This window comes from Furipterus horrens, unplaced genomic scaffold, assembly GCF_987537825.1.
Source record: "Furipterus horrens unplaced genomic scaffold, mFurHor1.1.pri manual_scaffold_7, whole genome shotgun sequence".
Taxonomy (NCBI): Eukaryota; Metazoa; Chordata; class Mammalia; order Chiroptera; family Furipteridae; genus Furipterus; species Furipterus horrens.
Genome location: NW_028327177.1, coordinates 94,565,912 through 94,586,797, shown reverse-complemented (window position 1 = coordinate 94,586,797; position 20,886 = coordinate 94,565,912). Strand labels below are relative to the sequence as shown.

At 40.4% G+C, this 20,886-nt stretch overlaps 1 protein-coding gene and 1 pseudogene across 3 annotated transcripts in view; one reads left to right on the top strand and one right to left on the bottom strand.

The window, feature by feature from the left end:
• The window catches only part of ERC2 (ELKS/RAB6-interacting/CAST family member 2), a 926,792-nt gene that overhangs the window by 806,570 nt on the left and 99,336 nt on the right, over window positions 1-20,886 (bottom strand). The gene's annotated exons all lie outside the window — the stretch shown is intronic.
• Window positions 19,617-20,299, top strand: LOC150004825 (nascent polypeptide-associated complex subunit alpha pseudogene; annotated as a pseudogene).

Genomic DNA, 20,886 nt, shown 5'->3' with positions numbered 1-20,886 from the left:
CGCTTCAAGCTCCCAGATAACCCATTTCCTTCCATGATTTTTTTTTTCCTTCTGGAAAACAGAATATTTCTTTAAATGAATGGCTGCCAACAGGCTTGATCCACATCTGTAGGCAGGAAGGTACATGTCCACTGTGCCAAACCACAGTTCCCACACTGTGACTACCAGGTAAACCCCAGCCTTTTAGCATAAAGGTAAGAGCTCAGGTTTTTGGAATCCGGGAGCTCAGACCCAGGTGTAGCACATGCTGGCTATGTGACCCTAAGTAAGTTATTAACCTCTCTCTAATCCTCAGGGTCCTCCTCTACAAAAGGAGGGAAAGCAATTTAACCTGTCTCCACAGGTTGTTGTGAGCATGACTTGATATACTGTTTATAAAACACTTAGCACAGATTCTTACACAGAGTAAGCAATTAATAAGTGCCAGTTGTGATTATCATCCATTTTATGTTACTGTAATGCCACCAAAATTGGGGATTAGAAGAGGTGGAGAAAGAAAGCACTGCTGGTAAACTGGTCACCTGTTTTGGAAAACTGGCATATTGACTAATAGTGAAGATACACCTACTCCATGCCCCAGAACTTCCACGCAAGTGTGCACCCAACTGAAGTGCATCCCATGTGCACCAAGAGATGAGAACAAGAAATGTCACAGGAGTATCACCCATAATAGCCAAAAGCTGGAAACAACCCGAATGTTGATCAACAGTAGAATGGAAAAATTAATGATGAAATGATAGTATATTTATATAACAGAATAACATATGGTGTCAAAAATGAAGAAATCATGGTTACGCTCAACAAAAGGGATGACTCTCAAACCCAATACTGAATGAAAGGAACCAGACATAAGAAGATAGTTCCATTTGCATAAAGTTCAAAAAACAGGCAAATTAACTCTAGTGTTTAAGGATGCACACTTAGGTGGTAAAAGAATAAAGAAAGGGAAGAGGTTACCATGAAATCAGGGTAATGATTGGCTTTGGGGAAAAGAGTGAGTTGTGGCTAGGATGGAGAACACGGGGCATCTGGACTTCTGTTTCTTGACCTGGATGGTAGACACAAGTGTGTTATACAGATTCATTAAGCTGTACGCATAGGCTTTGCCTACCTCCTGTATGTGTGCAATAATCCACAACAGCTGAAAAACTAATCACTCTACCTGCTCCATCCAATCCACGCCTCTTTTCAGGAGGGTCAGACTTGGGGAATATGGCCTATGCGGCTAGCTCTGCCTTTCTGAACCCGCTGTCTGCTCAAGCTAAAACCCTAGGTGGGGCTAACAAGGCAGGGAAGCTGAAGGACAAGTGAGGAGGCAGCCCCACCACCTACGGCTGTCGTGATAGAATTGTCTAACCTCTCTATCCCAGTCTCGAGGGACACTCCTGGGGTCGGCGCTTGTCTTGGATTGTGTCAATTCTGAGACATGAAAGTGAAAAAAAGTAAATGAAGAGACATAATTGGCACCAGCAAGAAATAAGGGACACAAGGAAAAATGCCAAGTGAACTATTCATTCAATATACACGAACTGCCAGGCCACAGGATTGTTCCAGGGATGGGCGTATGACCAAGCAGGGCCAAACTCCTTCCCTAAGACCCATGTAGGGATAACAGGCCCTTTCTCCCCAAGGCTGCCAAGCTGCAGGAATTCATCTGGAGCTTCTGGAGGCCACCTTCCCCAACCATGTGGAGTAAGTCACAGCTGCGAGTGGACAAAATAAGGGGAACAGAGGAGCAAAAGGAGACTGAAAGTTGCAGAGAGATAAGGCAAGGGGCTGAGAATGGTGCCTCATGCCAAGAGGGACACAGGCCAGTGGAGGCGGAGAGCAGGTTTGGAAGCGAGTGCCCAGTCCTACCCCTGAGGCCCTGGTTTCTGCAGCCAAACCTCAATTCTGTCCTTTCCATCTATGGTGTATCTATGGGTCAGATTTTGTGCTCAATTCTAGCAACAGAGAGGCAAATACTATGCAGATCTTCCTCTTAAGAATATCACAGACATATCAGAGAGTCCAACAGCATATTGAGAGTATACAGAGGTGGCGCAACTTAACCATACTAAGGAGAAGAGGAAAGGGCCAGAGAAAGATTTTGAAAACAGTAAGCTTGGGCTGAGCCCTATAGAATACTTTGGATTCATAAGGAAAATGTGAGATGAAAGGGTGGTCCAGGCAATGAGTAGGGTGAGGGTGGAGGGTGGGGGGGTGGTGGCAGGGCAGCTAGAACAAAGGTGGGAAGTAAGAAAGGGACTTGTAGGCACTAAGAGCACCCTAGCCTTGCTGGAGTGAGATGTGGGTGGCAGGAGAAGCCAGAAAGGCGGGTCATGAAGGAACTGAGAACCAATTAATGGAGTCTGGACTTTGTGATGTAGGAAAAGGGAGCTGCCTTTGAAAAGCTTTAATCAGGGGAAAAACAAGATCTAATTTACCTTTTAGAAAGATTAAAGAGATGTTTCCTAAGGTCATTGTCTAACAGAAGAAAAACATCTCTCTCTCTCTCTCTCTCTCTCTCTCTCTCTCTCTCTCTCTCTCTCTCTCTCTCTCTCTCTCTCTCTCTCTCTCCCCTCTCTCTCTCTCTCTCCCTCTCTCTCTCTCTCCCTTTCCCTCTCTCTCTCTCTCTCCCCACCACCACACCATACCCCTCCCTCTTCAACTCCAACAGCCTGAATCTCCAAAATTCACACCTGCCTGAAAGTTTATTTCTTGCATTTGGCACCTTTATAATGTAAACAATAGGAAGAGCTGATGACAAGAGCAGGAGGCCAGCTGTCCTGAGATCTGGGTTCTAATCCTACCCTGCCACTATCAGGCCTTGTAAACTAGAGCAAGCCACTCCTATCTTGGGCACATCTTCTCTGTGGCAAAATGAGGATTAACAATATCAGTATTGCATACCTCAGAGGGCTGTTGTGGTCATGATAAAGTGGTCAAAAAAAATCATATACCCAGTATCACTGAATCTGATGTAAAATAGCATTACAGAACACACAATGCATTCTCTTATTAATCCTAACATTTGGTAAATATCTGCTTTATTTAAAATAAATTTAAAAGGATTTCTCATAACTGTACATGTTCAATATTATATTTGGAGTAATCTGTTTTGACTTTATTGTTTTCTCTCTAATAAGGACAGCATTAAATACTACTACTAAGAAGATATATATTGATAGATACCTAATGTTTAGCTCAAAATGAGAGAAAGGAAAACACACTAAAATAAGTTGAAAACACAAAGCTCAATAAAAGAACACAGATACACAGAAAGAGTTTTCTGCAGGTAATAAAGCACTGGTACCTCAGCAGGGTATCAAAATCCCTTAGGAAGAATGAAATAGTTCCTGAAATGAGGTAGTAATAATGCCTCTCAGATAAGGCTATGCAAACCTAGTGGAAGAATCATTGGGGGATTTTTAATCTAACTGATTTACAGAGCATATTTTTTCAGCATTATTAATTGCCTTGGGGCAAGTTTTCTTGTACTGGCATGCATAATAGTATGACAATTGCCCACAAGGTGGCACCAAACTCATGCCCAGAAGACAACAAAGAGAAATTTTTCTTTTTAATTGAAAAGCAGGGGTTCCAAATACTCAATAGACAGCTTCCTTTATAGACAAATTTATAGATATTAGCTTCCTCTTCTCCCTATATGACACAAAAGTTAAAATCTATTTCTGCCTACAAGAAAACTTTTAAAGTAGACATACTTCCTCTCAAGATAGAACTGTTCTACTTCTGTACAAAGTTTTCAACAGAGAAAGAAAGAAAGAAAGAAAGAAAGAAGAAAGAAAGAAAGAAAGAAAGAAAGAAAGAAAGAAAGAAAGAAAGAAAGAAAGAAAGAAAGAAGAGAAAGGAAGAAAGAAAGAAAGAAAGAAAGAAAGAAAGAAAGAAAGAAAGAAAGAAAGAAAGAAAGAAAGAAAGAAAGAAAGAGAAAGAAAGAAAAAGAAAGGCCTACAAATAAATGACCCATTTCTTGAGGGGAAAGAATCCTGAAACTCATTTAACACACTGAATCACACCCAGAAGTCTATCATTCTTTTCTTATTTTAAACTTGATTTGATTGAGCTTAGATGAGCCCATGTAAATCTTTAAATAACTGAATATTATTTTAAAATTGAAACAGACTTGCAATTAATACTAAATGTAACAGGTCACGGTTATTTTTAAAGTATAAGATCTATTATTGGAGGCCTTCTCCTTCCTATAGCCCTCCACCCTCTTCCATCTTACAAAGGCGGTTCTAAGGTAAACTGGTCTAAGCTAGCATAGAGCTCTGGGAACCTATAATGAAAGTCATTCTGGGAACAGACACAATGCATCACTGTTGGGTTAGGGGGATATTTCTGCCAATTAAAAACAGAGAGTACTGGGCCAAACCCCTGGGAGCCAAGCCTTCCATTTTGAAAAAGCAGAGGTTGTGCAGAGCAATAGATTATGCTCAAAGGGCCCAGCTTCCTGTGAGCATGAGAAGAGAGAGCTATCTGTTAGGTAGAAAAATGTATTTGTTCCCATTTGCAACACCCATCACAGATAAGAGACCATCTGGGAAAGGCTTGTGTTGTGAGCCAGAAGTTAAAAAGCTTGTGTCTTTAGCTAAAAATCCAAAAGGAAAGAACATGGTCGATGAATTCCATTCTGAGATCACCAAACACCACCCCACTGGGCATGCCTGAGAAGTTTCCCTAATCCTGTTAGCAATTCTGAGTCATTGGTTCAGCCTCCAGATCACTGCTCCACTGAGGAAATACCCTTAACTGTAACGCCTTGGCTTCTACATATTTGTGATTCCAAAAATATGAGGTAAACTTCCTGTTCACTTATTTCTGTTTCCTAAGCAAGGCATCCCACATCCCTAGACCACATTCACATGGTTTGTGACCTCAGGGACAAGACATTCTGGGAGGCTTGTAAAGGTGATTCCTGTCGCCCATGCTGCCCAGCAGGACAGACACTTCCACAGGTTGGCTGGAGAGACACGGAGGCAAAGGGAAGCAAGGACGTGGCTGCATTACCAGCACTCCTGGAGCCTGCTTATCTGTCTCCGCGTTCCGCACACTCGCAGTGCCGCCCCTGCTGCCCCACCTGTCCCAGAATACAGAACTCCAGCTTCTCAAAGCAGTCTAAACCCAGTGCAACTTGGCACACACTTTAGTTCAAATATCCCGGACCATTTTAAAAATGCTGCAGAAGACCTTTCTTACCCTGATTTTTAAACCAACAATACTACTACTTATTGACATCACAGAATTGAGAACAAATTCATACAATAAAATACCATAATCACAAAAGCATGTATCACTTTTCTTAATTCACTAAGCAATAGAAGAAGTGTAAGATTTTAACAGAGGAATGGCAAGGAGTTTCAGTGTTGGAATCCATAATAAGTATTCCTAGTGATGCAGGTTTCAATTAAAATAGGTAGGAAATTACCATTCACTAGACCAGTGAGTTTCAACATTTTTAATCTCATGGCACACATAAACTAATTACTAAAATTCTGCAGCACACCAAAAAATACAGTTTTTGCCAATCTGGAAAAAAAAAGTTATAATTTTGATTCATTCACACCAGACGTCTATCATTATGTTGGCTGTAGTCATTTATTTATTTATTTGAGAATCGAAGGGAAAAGAGGTCAGTGCCCCTAACTAAACAGTCAGGTACTGCATGTTTTAAAATTTTTTGCAGCATGCGAGTTGAAAATTGCTGCCCTAGACATTTCCCAAATGCTATCAACTGAGCTAAGCATGTGTCGGTTTCCTTTTAAAAATTTATTTCATAACCGTAAACTTCCAGAGAACCCATGGCCAATCCATGAGTGTGCCCTGCTGTAGCATTCGGCACACATTTACCACCAGGCTGTGTGAGGCACCAGTATGGATACAGAGATGAAGCAGCCTGGCCCTTGCTCTCAGAGGCTTACACGCGGGTAGGGAGGGCAGTTCATACACAGTGCCTGCGACTTATGTACCAGATACTGCCAAGAAGAGAGCAGTGACTCATCCTTGGATTCTGGACCCCACTTTTAGTAGAACAATGCTTAATGAAAGAAAGAGGAATAAAATGGAATACAAAGTTGAATAGAGTAGAATAGAGAGAAGTCATTAAGAATCTGAGAAATGTTCATCCATGCAATGAGGAAATGATGTCTCATGAGGATTCTCTTGTAGCTCACCAAGGAAAAATAAATTCTCTAAGCAAGGGGGTGTTTACTCTGATGAAGTTCAAGTATGTAAGCCTGTATTTGCTTGATCTTCCCTCTGCCCCAATCAAGCCCTGGGGTGATTATACCCCTTCCTGTTGAACTTGATCACAGCTGAGCCCCAGCCAGGCCATACCAAGCTTTCTCCCCTTCATATCACATGTTCTTTCTCCCTCCACCAGGCACATTCTGACTGACCCTAAGGTCCACCTCCTTTGTTCAGCCCTCAGAGACCTCTGTATGTGTGTGTGTGTGTGTCTGTCTGTCTCTCTCTCTCTCTCTCTCTCTCTCTCTGTCTGTCACACACACACACACACACACACACACACCAGACTTTTACTTAGACACTCCACAGCCAACATTTCCCCATTATACTGTAAATTCCATGAGGGCAGGGACTTTGTCCTGTGAATCATTGTGTTCCCAATGCCTGAAACACAATACGCATTTGATAAATAATTATCAAATTTTAATTTTTAGAAATCTTGACTTTCTTCCCCAAAAGACTTTAAGCTCATAGAAGACCAAAAGTGTCTGGCTTCAGGAAGTGCACCAGAAATGTTCACTGAATAAATAAACAGCAAACATTAGGCCAAAAGACAGAGTTGTCTAAATTAAATTATTGTTCCTTATTGTAAAGTTGGTTTTTTAAATCATAAATTTCCTTCCTTCACAAAGTCTTATCCTCAATAGCTTTGCAAATTCTGTTTGCATTCAAAAGCCACAATATAATGCAAGACTGAAAAATTCAATAACAACAAAGAAAGGATTATTTATTTCAATAACCTTATCTGTTGAAATTTAACATTCTTTTCCCCCCAAAGAATACACTGCATGATCCTTGTCTCCTAACCCAGCTATGCCTGTGTTACTAAGACTTATCAGAATAAACAGGCAGGGACAGGCAGGTGGATATTTCAAATATCACATAAAACAAAATACCCTTTACATTTGTAAAATAAATATAATTTCATTGCTGATATCTCCTGGATAAAGTCGCAAAAAGAAAAAGAAAAAGAAAAAAACAAGTAAGAAAAGGACCCATGGCCCCTCAGAATGTCTAATAACCTAGGTCAGGATTTTCTATTGGTGTGCTGCAAGAATTTTTAACACATGCACTACCGGATTATTTAATCAGGGACACTGACCTCTTTTCTCTTAGATTGTCATAAAAAAATGACAACAGCCAGCACAACAGTAGCTATCTGGTGTAAATGAATCAAAATTATATCTATTTTTTTGTCAGATAGGCAAACTACATAATATATATTTTTGGTGTGCTGCAGAATTTTAGTAGTTTGTGTTTCCCATGTGATGAAAAAGGTTGAAAATAGCTGACCTAGGTTAACCTGGCCACTTGAGTCCTAGAGCACAATCAGGACTCCACTGCCCAGACAAGAACCCTTCTCTTCCCTCCTCCTCCTCCTCCCCCTTCCATTCTTGCTACTTCTCCTTTCCTACTTTACCCTACCCATTAGCACACAGAAGAAGCCTGAGAGCACCCCACCTTCTTCTGGTCTGGTGAGCACAAAGATCATAATTACTGTGACCAGGCGCCCTCAAGTCTGCCTCCAATAAATGCCTGTGCCATTGCTCAGAATACAGAGCCAGGAGCTGCTCCCCACTACAATCCTCACTCCAAACCCTCCACACCAAAAACCTCAAACAGTGACAAGGGAAAAATACCATCCTTAAAAAAAAGGTGAACTCTGACACCAATATACAATGCATTTACTATGAAAATGGATTTAGCTTATTCCCTCAGTAGTTTTTTTTTTCTATTATCAAGCCACCTTGTCAGGCTATTAACTCCAAGAAAAAATAAAACAAAAAACAAACTTATAGACATATCAGTATAATGGTTACCAGAGGGAAAGAGTGTGAGGGGAAGATGAAGCGGGTAAAAGTGGTCAAAAAATATGAAGTGAAGGAGACTAGACTTTGGGTGGTGAGCACTCAGTGGAGTATACAGATGCTGTACTATCAAGTTGTACACCTGAAACCTACATAATGTTACTGGCCAATGTTACCCAATAAATTTAATTTTTTTTAAAAGATATCAGAATTGGAACATTTTCACTAATGGCACATCACTTGATTCCATCATGGCCTGGTGATGATGGGTCATTCACTCAACAATAAATGAGGGACTCATATGTGCCAAAAGTCATTACACTTCATCTTCCACTTACCTGTTAGGTATTTTAATGATAGGCCCATATATTCCCAGTTCTAAGCACAGTACCTCTTACACAAAAAGTAAAGAGATGTACAACCAATCTTGGAGTGGATGTGTCAATGAATCATTATGGGATGTGCCACGGGAAACTAAGGTATCCAAAGTGCATGTTCACTCTCATCAAGACTACTTATAGGAGAGATCCAAGATGGCGGAGGAGTAAGTGGAAACTACACTAACCTCCTCCCATGACCAGTCTGGATTTACAACTTAATTTTGGGGAAATCACCTGGAATAACCAACTGAACACTAGCTGGAGAGAACTCTTATAACCACAGAAAGACAGAAAAGGCCGCTACATCACAACATGACCAGTAGGGAGTGTGGAGACGTAAAAGGGCTGGCTGGGCTCCCACAGGTGGCAGCTGAAGGACTTAGAAACAGATCAGCAGCTGGGGGTTCCCCCTGAGAAGGGCAGGGTCTAAACCCCCAGCTGGGCTTCCCAGCCTACAGCAACAGAGTGGAAAGTAAAATAGTATCCAGCTGTGAAAAGTGAAAAGTCACAGGGTTTCTTGCTAGCTGGAGAGAAACATCTGGAGAAAAAGATATCTTTAAGCAGATCACGTACGAAAACATTTTGGCCCCCACAAACCCTGGGCTGAAGCAGAGGGAAAGCAGAAAGGACTAGAGATGCTTGGGGAGAATTTGGTGTGGTGGCTTTGAGGGGAGAACTGGGGGAGCAGCCGACCAGATCCCAGTGCTGACTCATTCCCTATACTGCAGGCAGACCATTCCCCTCTGAGTGGCATCAGCCTGAGGAGAAGCAAAATCCCTGCCTACGAGAATTAAGCTGCCACACCGTCTGTCCTTAAGCCTGACAGCTAATCACAGATTGAATAGATAAACAACTAAAGGAGACAGACAAAGGCAGTAGATCCCTGGTAGTCGCCAACAGGCTGCCTAGGGCCAGACTGGTACACGATCTGATGCCACCAGGGGCAGATCCAGGAAGTGCAGATCAATCAAAGAAGCAGCAACAAACAATAAGAGTCACAAAAATGGGGAGACAGAGAAACAACACCCCCATCGAAGGGAAAGGAAGAATCCCCAAAAAGAATGCTAAATGAAATAGATGGAAGCAAACTAATAGATATGGAATTCAAAACATGGGTTATGGGGAAGATCAATGAGCTCAGAGAGCTCAAGGAACTCCAGGGAAACTACAAGGAACTTCCTGAGAATTACACCAGCATGAAAAAGGACATAGAAGCTATCAATAAGAGCCAGGAGGACATGAGGCTAGAGGAAGCAGAAGATTGAATCAGCGAACTGGAGGACAACATAGACAAAACTCTCAGACGGTGCAACAAAATTTTAAAAGACTGAACAAGACTGAAGAGGCTCTAAGACAGCTGCAGGACAACATGAAACATAATAATACCATATCATAGGAATTCCAGAAAGAGAAGAAGAAGACCAAGGGATAGAAAACCTCTTTGAAAAACCAATAACAGAAAACTTCCCTAACTTGATGAGAGAAAGAGTAACGCAAGTCCAGGAAGCACAAAGGGTCCCAATGAAGATGAACTCCAACAAGCCCACTTCAAGACACATCATAATGAAAATGGCAACATTGAAAGACAAAGAGAGAATCCCAAAAAGCAGCAAGAGAGAAACAGCTAATAATATGTAAGAGAGCTCCAATAAGGCTATCATCAGATTTCTCAGCAGAAGCACTACAAGCCAGAAGGAAATGGCAAAAAAATATTCCAAGCAATGAAAAACAAAGGCCTACAACCAAGAATACTCTACCCAGGAAGGTTCTCATTCAAAATGGAAGGTGAAATAAGGAGTTTCCAAGACAAAAGAAGGCTAAAAGAATACATCTCCACCAAAGCAGGACTGCAAGAAACGCTAAAAGGTCTGCTTTAAGAAGATGAAGAAACAGAGAGACACAGAGAGGAACACAAGTACAAAGGGGGAAAATGACAATGAATAAGTACCTATCAATAATAACCTTAAATGTAAGTGGATTAAATGCTCCAATCAAAAGACATAGGGTAGCTGAATTGATTAGAAAGCATGACCTACATATATGCTACAAGAGACCCACTTTAGAACAAAAGATCTACACAGACTGAAAGTGAGGGATGGAAAAAAGTATTTCAAGCAAATGGACATGAAAAAAAAGCTAGGGTAGCAATACTTACATCAGTCAAAACAGATTTCACAGCAAAGGCTATAAAAAGAGACAAAGAAGGACATTTCATAATACTTAAGGGAAAAATCCATCAAGAAGATATAACCCTGGTAAACATATATGCTCCCAACTTAGGAGCACCCAAATATGTAAGGAAAATTTTTAAAGACTTCAAGAAGGATATAGACAGCAACACACTCATAGCAGGGGACTTTGTCAACAATGGACAGATCTTCGAAGCAAAGAAACACCAAAGATATTGAGGCACTGAACAACACTCTAGATCAAATGGACTTAGTTGATATATATAGAACTTTTCACCCCAAAGAAGCAAAATATGCATTCTTTTCAAGTGCACATGGAACATTTTCAAAGATAGACCATATGGTAGGACACAAAACAAGCCTCAACAAATTCAAAAAAATTGAAATTATGTCAAACATCTCCTCAGATCACAATGGCCTAAAATTGGAAATCAACCTCAAGGAAAAAAACTCAAAAACATTCAAACTCATAAAGAATGAATAACATGCTATTAAATAATGAATGGGTTAACAATGACATCAAGGAAGAAATCAAAAAGTTTCTGGAATCAAATGATAATGAACACCCAACAACCCAAAACCTATGGAATACAGCGAAAGCAGTCCTGGGAGGAAAGTTCATAGCAATACAGGCCTACCTAAAAAGGATAGAAGAATCTCTAATAAAAAATTTAACCCTACAGCTACAAGAGCTAGAGGAAGAACAACAAACAAAACCCAGAGCGAGAAGAAGGAAATCATCAAGATCAGAGCAGAATTAAATGACATAGAGACTAAACAAACAATTCAAAAGATCAACAAAAGTAGAAGCTGGTTCACTGAAAAGATAAAATTGACAAGCCTTTAACCAGGCTCATCAAGAAAAAAAGAGAGAATCCAAATAAGTAAAATCAGAAACGAAAGAGAAGAAATCACAACAGATACTAGAGAAATACAAAGGATTTTTAAAAAATATTATGAACAACTGTATGGCAAGAAATCTGACAACTTAGAGGAAATGAACAAATTTCTGGAAACATATAATCTTCCAAAACTGAATCAAGAAGCAGAAAGCCTGAACAGACCAATAACAACTAGTGAAATTGAAGCAGTGTTTACAAAACATTTAGAAAAGAACTAACTGCTATCCTCCTCAGACTATTCAAAAAAATCCAAGAAGAGGAAAGACTCACAAACTCGTTCGATGAAGCCAGTATTACCCTAATTCCAAAACCAGGTCAAGACACAACAAAGAAAGAAAACTACCAGCCAATATCACTGATGAACATAGATGCTAAAATCCTCAGCAAAATATTGGCAAACCAGATCCAGAAAGATTATACACCATGATCAAGTGGGATTCATCCCAGGGATGTAAGGATGGTTTAATATTCACAAATCAATAAACTTAATACACCACGTAAACAAAATGAAAGGCAAAAACCATATGATCATATCAATAGATGCAGAAAAAGCATTTGATAACGTACAACCCTCATTTATGATGAGAACTCTCAGCAAAATGGGAATAGAGGGAGCATACCTCAACATAATAAAGGCCATATACATGAAACCTGAAGCCAACATCATACTCAGTGGGTAAAAACTGAGAGCATTCCCCCTGAGGTCAGGAACAAGACAAAGATGTCCACTCTCCCCACTCCTATTCAACATAATCTTGGAAGTTCTAGCCACAGCAATCAGACAAGAAAGAGAAATAAAAGGCATACAATTTGAAAAAAAGGAAGTTTTAAAACTGTCATTATTTGCAGATGACATGATAGTGTACATAGAAAACCCTATAGACTCCACAAAAAAACTACTCAACCTCATAAGTGAATTTGGCAAAATAGCAGGGTAAAAAGTCAATATTCAGAAATCGAAGGCATTTTTGTACACCAACAATAAAATTTCAGATATAGAAATTTTTTAAAAATCCCATTTTCCATAGCTACAATAAAAATAAAGTACCTAGGAATAAACTTAACCAAGGAGGTAAAAGACCTGTACTCAGAAAACTACATAACACTGAAGAAAGAAATTAAAGAAGATACAAATAAATGGAAGTATATACCATGTTCATGGATGGGAAGAATCAACATCATTAAAATGTCCATACTACCCACAGCAATTTATAGACTCAATGCAATCCCCCATTAAAATACCAATGACATATTTCACAGACCTAGAACAAATACTTCAAAGATTTATATGGAACCAAAAATGAACCCGAATAGCCACAGCAATCTTGAGGAAGAAGAACACAGTTGGAGGAATCACAATACCTGATATCAAACCATACTACAAGGCCACAGTAATCAAAACAGCCTGGTACTGGCATAAAAACAGACATATAGATCAATGGAGCAGAATAGAGAGCCCAGAAATAAACCCAAGCCTATATGGTCAACTAATATTTGACAAAGGGGGAAGGAACATAAAATGGAGTGAGAAGAGCCTCTTCAACAAATGATGTTGGGAGAACTGGACAGGGACTTGCAAAAAAGTGAAACTAGACCACCAACTTACACCGTACACCAGAATAAACTCAAGATGGATCGAAGACTTAAATGTAAGCCGTGACACCATGAAAGTCCTAGAGGAAAACATAGGCAGGAAAATTTCAGCTATCCCACATAGCAACATTTTTACTGACATATCTCCTAAGGCAAGGGAAATAAAGGAAAGAATAAACAAATGGGACTATATCTAACTAAAGAGTTTCTGCTCAGCACAAGAAAACATCAGCAAGATGAAAAGGGAACCAACCATATGGGAAACTATATTTGCCAATGATACCTCAGACAAGGGATTAATCTCCAAAATATATAAAGAACTTATACGACTCAACACCAAAAAGACAGACAACCCAATTAAAAAATAGGCAAAGGACCTGAACAAACACTTCTCCAAAGAGGACATACAGAGAGTCCATAGACGTATGAAAGAATTCTCAACATCACTAGCCATCAGAGAGATCCAAATAAAAACCACAATGAGATACCACCTCACACCAGTCAGAATGGCCACCATCAACAAATCAACAAACAACTTGTGCTGATGAGGATGCAGAGAAAAGGGAATCCTGGTGTACTGCTGGTTGGAATGCAAACTGGTGCAGCCCCTATGGAAAACAGTTTGGAATTTCCTCAAAAAACTAAAAATGGAACTGCCTTTTGAACCAGCAATTCCATTGCTAGGATTATATCCAAAAAATCCTGAAACACCAATTCAAAAGAACCTATGCACCCCTATGTTCATGGCAGCACTATTTACAATAGCCAAGTGCCTGGAAACAACCTAAGTGCCCGTCTGTAGATGAGTAGATCAAAAAACTGTGGTACATGTACACAATGGAGTACTATGTAGCAGAAAGAGAGAAGGAACTTCTACCATTTGCAACAACATGGATGGAACTAGAGAGAATTATGCTCAGTGAAATAAGCCAGGCAAAGAAAGAAAAATACCTTATGCTGTCACCTATTAGAGGAGACTAATGAACAACACAAACAAATTATCAAAATTGAACCAGAGGTATGTAAACAAGGATTAGACTAACAGTAAAAAGGGGGGGAGGTGGGAGGGAAAGAAGAGGTTAAGAAGGGGAAGGGTCTAGTCAAAGAACATGTATAAATGACCCACAGACATGGAAAACTGGGTGGGGACTGACTGTGGGAGAAGGGTTGGGCAGGGTGTGGGGAAGCAAGAGGGAAATAAAGAGGGTCAACTGTAATGGAAAAGCAAACAAAACAATTTTAGTAGGTGAAAAAAAGAAAATACAAAGAATAGAAATGCAATTTTAGTGAATATTAGAAAGACAAGGATTTTCCTTCACACTGTATAATTTTCCCCCTATCTGATCCCTCCAGAATTTAGCATTCTGAAGAAGTAAGTAATGACATAAGATTATTTGCATAAAATTAATAAGATGACTTGTTAATAGAGGTTTTTTTGTTTTTTTGTTTTTTTTATCAAGACTTTGACTGGGATCTCACGCCTAAAGGAGACATGCTTGAGCTCTGGCTGTTACCAAAAATCCCTGACGAACTAGGATTGACTTTCGAAGGTAATAAAAGCCCACGAGAAAAAATGCCTGGTACCTTGGTTGGTTGTGCGGTCCACGGTAATCTTTCCAGGGAAGGAATGAAGGTTGTTTTCCTGAAAGATGGCTCTAGAAGGGACCTTAAGGCACAATGGAAAACCAGAAGGACTTGGAAAAGACAGGTGTGTACAGGCAAGGATGAATGCCAGGTATGTGGCTCAGCTTCCGTGCCCTGAAGGGAAGACTGAAAGTCACCCTAAATGTTCCTTGTGTAAGTTCCAGTAAAGCAGAACTAAAGATCATAAGTGATCATTTGCTGTTCTTGTTGTGTTTATGCAAATGAATAGGATAAATTAAAAATGGACTTAATGCAGTCCCTTTAAAGACAAGGAGGGTAATCTTAAGGAGAAAATCGTGATTCAAGGAAAATCACAATGCTCTGTTAGACTATAAAGTAGTGCAGCTAACCATCTTTAAAGTTTCTTTTCATTTGAAATTTGTTTTCCTTTGAAAGTTGAACTATGTCTGTGGTATCATTAAAGATGTTTAATTTACAGGCAAGAAGAATATCAAATGCCTTGCAACTGGATGTCTTTCCAATAAGACAGTCTTACAGATATAGAGACTTGTTTGTGAGTTATGTTGGATAAACTAACATGTGTTTTCTGTTTTGAAAGGGCATAGACCTATGATCTCATTACCTGAGTGATTGTCTGTATGTATAGGCCTCACTTAATCCTGTCTGCATCGCTGCCTCCTGAGACTCAGTGGTTTGACTGAACTAAGTGGCTGGGTTGGTGAGAATGGGATGGTCTGTGGGCTTCACTTTAAAATTGGTTTCTCTTTTCTATCCTAATGCCTTGGACAGAAAGGGCCCAGAGGTCTGAGAGTGGGGAAACCTAAAATATTTCTCTCGGCCCAAACTAAATATAATGGGCAAAAGGGTTTTGGACAGGTGAGATGTGCCTGGCACACCTTCCTCCAAAGAAGCCCTTTTTTTCCCTAATGTGGGACATTGAAAAATTAATACCTACCTTTTGTCATCTAGTGGTTATGGGTTGAATGATGTCTTTTAACCCTGTTGCCTAATCTGTTGCCCCCAGAATACAACAAGGATGCCAGCCTGTTAAACCAAGCTCGCCATTGTCTGGGGACAGCCAACTGACCTGGAGTCTGCAAGATCCTTCCCCATGTGGGAAGGTCACCCTCCCCTCCACACCCCCACTCTTATTAGGGATTTCTGGACCCAAGGGTAGGTAGGACGACGACCATGTCCAGCTTGAAGCAGCTAGAGGAGCTTGAGACCTTCGCCCATTGTCCTTTATAAGATTATAAAGGATCTTAAGTCTGAGAGATAGGGATTGTTATTTTTATCGTTTAAAAAAATTAATTTTTTTTAAAGAACAATATAGGAAAGGGTGAAGCTAGAGAACTTGTGTGTATGACCCATGGGCATGGACTGGGGAGGGGTGGTGTTGCTGAGGGAGGGGTGGTGCTGGGCAGAGGGGAGCAAAGGGGAAAAATTGGAACTATTGTAACAATATAATCAATAAAATATACTAAAAAAAAAAAAAAGACTACTTACATCCCCAAGTTACATTATGAGGATCCAGTTTACATTTTCCAAAAACAAGGAAGTTTGAATACAACTTTGCCTTTCATGTGTTTTGTTCAATCATTTGCTCAACAACTTTCATTGAACATCTACCTTATGGCAGCCCCTAGAGACACAGCACTAAAAAAAGCAAGGCTCAGCCCTGCCCCCTTGTGGAGCATACAGTCTAGTTGAAAGAGCAAGCATTTAGCCAAACATCACCCATAAAAAATTGCAGGGACTATCAAAGAAAAATACAAGTGCTCTGGTTCATCTAAGGTAGAAAACTGGAAACAATTGGGTTATGGGGAAAACATCATTTGTACTCGTATGCTAAAAGAGAAAATGGCATTAGGAAGTTGCAGAGATGAGTAGGGTTGTCTAGTTCAAAGCAATGTGACATCTGTTCAAAGAGGAAGACAGGGACGGAAAGTGAAAGAGAACAATGATAATAGTAAAGACAATTGTCCAGCAACTACCAGCAAGGCTCATCTGGAAGGTTCTACAGTAAGCTTATGTGTGAGATGGCACAAAGGGCTTCAGAGCAGTACTAAGACTTCCACTGTCTTAGATAAGCTGTTCCTGACAGGCATGCCTACACTTGGGAGCATTATGAAATATCTGAGCAAGCACAGATATAATCTGTAAGAATATATCATGGAGTAAGGGGTTTATTAGGTTTCTGAGGCCCTGAGTAGCCTCTGGAAAGCTGGGAACACTTCCCACCATGGCTATTGCCTGTGCTAGACCAAGGGGAGAAAAAAGTAACCTCAACATAACTTGCAAAGTCTCATTCTCATTATTATTTGGAGACCACCCCTCACCTCATATAGGGATGCCAAAACCACCCGAAGGGACATCATCCCCAAGGAGGAATCATTTTGTCCATTTCATCATGGCTTTTTTTTTTTTTTTTTTTTTTGGTTTTTCAATTACAGTTATCCCATTTTTCCTTCATTGCTCCCCACCACCCAGCCTACCCCTTCTCCCACAATCATATCCCTCCCTGTTGTCCATGTCCATTCGTCATGGCTTTTTATGTTACTAAGAACCTCTATGGAACACAAAAACCAGCAAGGATTGAGTCAGTGGAAAAAAACTTCAGGAGTCCCAAGCATTTCCTCTTAAAGAACCCACACATGGACTTACTCACACTTACTCCCTCGGAGCTCCAGCACTGGGGGATAGCACCTTGAAAGGCACCAGTAGCACACAGGGAGGAACTGAAATGTCTGACATCAAGGTGGGAGCTGGGGGACAGCTTACTCCAAGACAGAAAGAAAGGCAGGCAGAGGCCAGTTTTCCTCTTCTGAACCTCCCCCAACAGAGTCAAAAGCCATGAAGGGTGGCCCCAGACAGAACACAAGTGGAGGTTGAACTTGGCCTGCACCACCTGGGAAACCCTGGAGTCTGCACAACCAGTAGATAGTTCAGACCACCTCAGAACACCATCACTGTGCCCTTGTAGAGCGGATCTTTCACAGAGGGTAAAGGTTGGTGGTCAGTGGTCATGGCCAGTCGTTGCAACTGACTGGCCTAGGTAAATCCCTCCCATTGATCTCCCAACAGCAAACAAGTCTCAACTATAAGAGGAGGGTGTGCTCAGCCCACACAAAGGATGCAACTTAATTACACAGCTTGGGTAACAGGGGAGGCTGTGCCACTGAACCCTACAGGACACCTACTACATTAGGCTACACTACCAAGATAGGGAATCATAGCAGCTCCATCTAATGCACAGAAACAAACACAGGGAGGCTGCCAAAAGGAGGAGACAAAGAAACATGGCCCAAATGAAAAAATATATTAAAATTCCAGAGAAAAACACTAAATAAAATGAAGATAAGGAATCTCTCAGAAGCAGAGTTCAAAGCACTGGTTACAAGGGTGCTCAAGAAACTTTGTCAGGACATCAACAGCATATAAAAGGTCATCAGAAACTAAAGATACACTAATTGAAATAAAGAACAATTTACAGGGAATCAAGAGTAGAGAGGATGAAGCCGAGAATCAGATCAATGATTTGGAACATAAGGAAGCAAAAAACAACCAATCAGGACAACAAGAAAAGAGAATCCAAAAAAATGAGGCTAGTGTAAGCAACCTCTGGGACAACTTCGAGCATCCCAACTTCAGAGCATAGGACTGTCAGAAGGGGAAGAGAAAGAACAAGAAATTAAAAATCTATTTGAAAAATTAATGAAAAAAAACTTCCCTGATCTGGTGAAGGAAACAGACATGCAAATCCAGGAAGCACAGAGAGTCCCAGCAAGATGGGTGCAAAGAGGACCACACCAAGACACATCATAATTAAAATGCCAAACATGAAAGATAAAGAGAAAATCTTAAAAGCAGCAAGGGAAAAGCAGAGAGTTACCTATAGGGGAGTTTCCATAAGACTGTCAGCTTATTTCTCAAAAGAAACTTTGAAGGCTAGAAGGGATTGGCAAGAAATATTCAAAGTCATGAAAAGCAGGGACCTACAGCCAAGAGAGCTCTACCCAGCAAAGCTATCATTTAGAATTGAAGGGTAGATAAAGAGCTTCCAAGATAAGAAAATAAGTAAGGGAATTTATCATCACCAAACCCTTATTATATGAAATGTTAAAGGGACTTATTTAAGAAAAAGAAGATCAAAACTATGAACAATGAAATGGCAATAAATACATATCTATCAACAATTGATTCTAAAAAACACAAACTAAGCAAACAAGAAGAGAGACATAATCATGGATACAGAGAGCATTTTGATGATTGCCAGATGGGAGGGAGGTGTGGGATAATGGGTGAAGGTGTGAGGGGATTAAGTAGTACAAATTGGTAGTTACAGAATAGCCATGGGAATGTCAAGTACAGTATAGGAAATGGAGTAGCCAAAGAACTTATACGCATGACCCATGGACATGAACAATGTGTGCGGACTTCCCTGAGGGAGTACAGGGGTGCTGGGTGGAGATGGGCAAATGGGGAAAAATTGGGACAACTGTAACAGCATAATCAATAAAATATAATTTTAAAAAAGAGTAGTTAGAAAATAACTGTCCAAGTGAGAGATTACATACACCCTGAAATAAGACAGTAGTAGTGGGAATCAAAAGATGTATAATACAAGTGGTATTAAGAAAATTGAAGCTAAGTGATCTGATAATTGATTGGATATTGAAAACAAGATAAGATATATAAGAAAAAAATAATTCCCAGGTTTCTGGCAAGTAAATATGTAGTTGTGCCATCCTATGACCTAAGGAATAATCAGGTTGTAAGAAGCTCTAGCTGGACAGTGTATTGGTCAGGCTACATTAGGATAAAGTATGGTTAACAAACTATCCCTAAATCTCAGTGATGTAAACAACAAAGATTACGTTCTTGATCTTGGTTCTGCGTTCCCTTTACAAAATGCCCGGTGAAGCCACAGAAACCGTCCCTGCTACAGAGCAGGAGTTGCCACAGCCCCAGGCTGAGACAGGGTCTGGAACAGAATCTGACAGTGATGAATCTGTACCAGAGCTTGAAGAACAAGATTCCACACAGGCAACCACACAACAAGCCCAGCTGGCGGCAGCAGCTGAAATTGATGAAGAACCAGTCAGTAAAGCAAAACAGAGCCGGAGTGAAAAGAAGGCACGGAAGGCTATGTCCAAACTGGGTCTTCGACAGGTTACAGGGGTTACTAGGGTCACTATCCAGAAATCTAAGAATATCCTCTTTGTCATCACAAAACCAGATGTCTACAAGAGCCCAGCTTCAGATACCTACATAGTTTTGGGGGAAGCCAAGATCGAGGATTTATCTCAGCAAGCACAGCTATTAGCTGCTGAGAAATTCAAAGTCCAAGGTGAAGCTGTCTCAAACATTCAAGAAAACACACAGACTCCAACTGTACAAGAGGAAAGTGAAGAGGAAGAGGTTGATGAAACCAGTGTGGAAATTAAGGACATAGAATTAGTCATGTCACAAGCAAATGTGTCAAGAGCAAAGGCAGTCCGAGCCCTGAAGAACAACAGTAATGATATTGTAAATGCTATTATGGAATTAACAATGTAAACATCTAAAAAGAAGTACTCTTTTTTTTTTTTTTTTTTTTTTTTGGTGTTTCAAAAGAGTTACTGCAGCTTTGTTTGAAATTTGTACTGTTTCTATCATTAATAAAGTTATGACTTCTTGTGGGATAAAAAAAAAAAAAAAAAAGATTACGTTCTTACTCATGCTATATGTCTACTGGGCTTTCAGACCTTCCTCTGGTGCCCAGACTGGTGGAGGGCATATCGTCTGAAATACTGCTGAATGCAAAAGCAGGAGAAAGGCGTGCTAAGGATTCACACCCTGATGATTAAATGCTTAGCCCAGAAGTGGCACACATCACTTCTGCTCACAATCTATTGGCCAGAAATAGATATATGACTGTGTCTAACTTCACAAGGGGGCAGGGAATTTGCAATCCTCTTAGAAGTAACCCAGAAATAGCCCAGAGGTAGAGGAGAACTATTTATCAATGGTCAGCATTAATGTCTATCTAAGGCATGTTAGAGCTGAAATTCCTTAGAACAACCAAAGCATGCCATCTAGAAGACCACCTTATACACAGGCTAGAGCTCAGGAAAGGGGTGGAAAGTACACACTGGGGAGCTTCAGGGCTAAATGTGAA